We start from the raw sequence: 3,300 nt of genomic DNA on the forward strand, positions 1-3,300 counted from the left end.
AAAAGAACATTATATATGCATTATATATACAGAATTATACAATTCTATATTTGAGAGAGGAGGAATTATGTACATTATTTACACTATTTACATTTGACGGATATTTGTTCTCATCTTGTTTGTTGTTAACACAATGTTTTGGCTGATATACTCTCCAGCCTTCATCAGGTGTCTTGGGGAAATTTCGAACCTGAGTTCTCATTCCTAAGGTATTTTTCGATGTTATTATTATTATTACTATTCAGGTCACTGCCTGGAATCAAACTCGGAATCTTGAGGTTAGTAGCCCGCGCTCTTAACCACTACGCCATATGCCCGTGAGCATAGGGCTTATAAATCTAATATTTTCCTGTCCTTCCATAATACCGGTTTCCTTATGCCACTCATATCTGCACTCGGTCTGCTTAGGAGGATATTATGTCCTAGCATATGTGCTAGTTCTTTTACTTTTCGTATTTTCCAGTGGTGTCCTCTGTCTATTATTTTAACTTCATCCCACAGGGGATGATCAGCTAAACCCTATTTATCAATATCTCCTCGTGTCACAGCTTTGCAATGTTCGTCTACCCTTATTTTGAGGGGACGACATGTTTCGCCTTTGTATAACATACCACAGCTGCATGGGACGGACTACACGCAGTCTTTGATCATATTCTCTTCTATTGGTGGTTTTACTCGAAGGGGATATTTGCGAAGTGTTGTGTTACTCTTGAATTCTGTTCTGATGTCATATGGGCCGCATATCTTTTGTATCTTTTCGGAGAGGCCTTTCACATAGGATAGACAGACTGTGGTCAGTTTATGGGTTTCATCCTTTCTTTTCATCGTAATTGGAGTGGATAGTATGTTTTTGGAGTAGTTGTTGCTTAATAGACTGTTACTTAGCTTGATCATTTCTTCGTGGAGGGTATCACGATCGCTACTTATATTTTTTGTTCGATGTTTTAGGTGCTGAGCAATCTCTCTCTTTGCACTTTATGGATGGTGGGAATTGAAGTAGAGGTATCATTCAGTGAATGGTGGCTTGTGGTATACGGATGTCCTGGATCCATACTTGGTGCGTGTTATTAATACATCCAGGAATGCTAACTGATTGTGTTTTTCCTTTTCCACTGCGAACTGTATGGGTGGCTTTATTGAGTTCACATGATCTAACAGTACTTGGATATCTTCCTGGTGGAGCCAGAGTATAAAGGTGTCATCAACACATCGCAGTCTTAGGGTTGGTTTTAGTGATGTTGATTTTAAAGCCTAATTCTCAAAATATTCCATGTATATATATTGGCTATTATCGGTGATAATGGCGAACCCATAGCTAAACCCTCTTCCTTTTGATATATATTAGTGTCCATTCTAAAGTAGGTAGGGAATTTGACTTTAGGATCAACATCACTAAAACCAACCCTATGTTGATGACACCTTTATACTCTGGCCCCACCAGGAAGATGTCCAAGTGCTTTTTCTTCTAATAAAGGTCATTTGGAGCGATTTCATCAGGCATTCATCTCCTGAAGCATCTGTATGAAAGATAGAAAATCAGGAATGCGAGCGACTTCCTCCGAGGCGACTAGTAACTGGAATCCCACCAACTCTGTTGATTTGACAGAGAATTTCATCTCCACGATTTCCCCATGTTCATCCAGGTTGACCAAACTCTTGCCTGATCTTTAAGAGACGACACATTTTAAACTCAAATTTAAGTATCTACACACACACACACACACACACACACACACACACACACACACACACACACACACACACACACACACACACACACACACATACACACACACACATATATATATATATATATATATACATACATACAGGTATCATAATAAAACTCTGGGTAATTTCTGGGAGGTACAGGTAATGATCGTCATTCTTGAAGCTTCCTGATACTTACTATAAATGGTAGCTACGGTCCAGTACTATTTTCTTTTGTATATGTGTAGTACTCAGGGTAACACATCTTCCAGGCAATTCTCCGTTTCTGCCGGGGAAGGGTAATTACTGACAATGAGTTTTAGAACTGAGTAGAGGTGAAGTGTACTCTATAGAAATAACATTATGCGGAGAGGAGAGGGTTGAAAAGGAGAAAGAGAGTACAGGAAATGGAGGAAAAGAGAGAAAAAGAGAAGGAATGAGTAACTAATGAGAGAGGGAGAAGCAAGTAGAAGGAAAGAGTAATGAGAGAAAGAGAAAATGAGAAAGAGAGCTAGAAAGAAAAAAAGAGAAAAGAAAAAAGAAGAGTTAAAGTGAGAAAGTGAGAAAATGTAAATACAGTAAAAGAGAGGAAACAGAGAAAGAAAGAGATATGGTAAAAGGAGAAGATGATAGACAGAAAGAGGGAGAGAGAGAATGAGACAGAGGGAGAGAGAGAATGAGACATAGGGAGACAGAGAATGAGACAGAGGGAGACAGAGAATGAGAAAGAGGGAGACAGAGAGGGAGAGAGAGGGAGACAGAGAATGAGACAGAGGGAGACAGAGAATGAAAAAGAGGGAGACAGAGAATGAGACAGAGGGAGACAGAGAATGAGACAGAGGGAGAGCGAGAGAGAGAGAGAGAGAGAGAGAGAGAGAGAGAGAGAGAGAAAAGTGATTTGCTATATCACATTTGGCCAACAATTGCCAGTAACTCCCTCTGGTGTTCATTATTGAGAAATATCCTAATTAAATACAATGATGATATCAGCTTTGTCAAGAATCGCAACTAAACGAAGTTTCATTTCTCCAAGAATTCCCTTAACGATTCAAAGACACTACGGTATATAATAATAGTGCTGGCAGACGTGGTGATGCTGGTGCTGATGGTGGTGGCGAGTGCTGCTGATGGTGACGGTGGTTGTGGTGGTAACGAAGCTACCGGTTGTGGTGGCACGATACGAACAAAATGTAATACTGCAGAAATAAATGAAATTACGTTATTTTTGGCTTTATGTTTTTTTTTCCTGTTCCAAAGCATCGGTAAAAATGAAAATGGTTTAGGAAGAACATAAAATACTGTTATTTTATTTTTGCATATTTTGCGTGTTTTTGTTTAATGCCTTTTTTTATTGCTGTTATTTTTATTGTTGTTTTGTACATTGTGTGTTTGTTGGTATAATTTGTAGCATACGCTGCACCGTTGTGTGTGTGTGTGTGTGTGTGTGTGTGTGTGTGGTGTAGAAGTGAGTTCCTTTTCTGTTATCGCTTTCTTTTCCGCGAAGACAGAGAAATTATACTGTAATCACAACAAGAGTAAAGAGCATACGTAAATATGCTGATATATATATGTGTGTATATATGTATATAT

General features: G+C 38.8%; 1 protein-coding gene across 5 annotated transcripts in view; it reads left to right on the plus strand.

Moving 5' to 3' along the window:
• Positions 1–3,300, plus strand: part of LOC128249505 (uncharacterized) — a 43,983-nt gene that overhangs the window by 3,217 nt on the left and 37,466 nt on the right. The gene's annotated exons all lie outside the window — the stretch shown is intronic.

The sequence above is a fragment of the Octopus bimaculoides genome, chromosome 15 (genome assembly GCF_001194135.2).
Source record: "Octopus bimaculoides isolate UCB-OBI-ISO-001 chromosome 15, ASM119413v2, whole genome shotgun sequence".
In the NCBI taxonomy this organism is placed as follows: domain Eukaryota; kingdom Metazoa; phylum Mollusca; class Cephalopoda; order Octopoda; family Octopodidae; genus Octopus; species Octopus bimaculoides.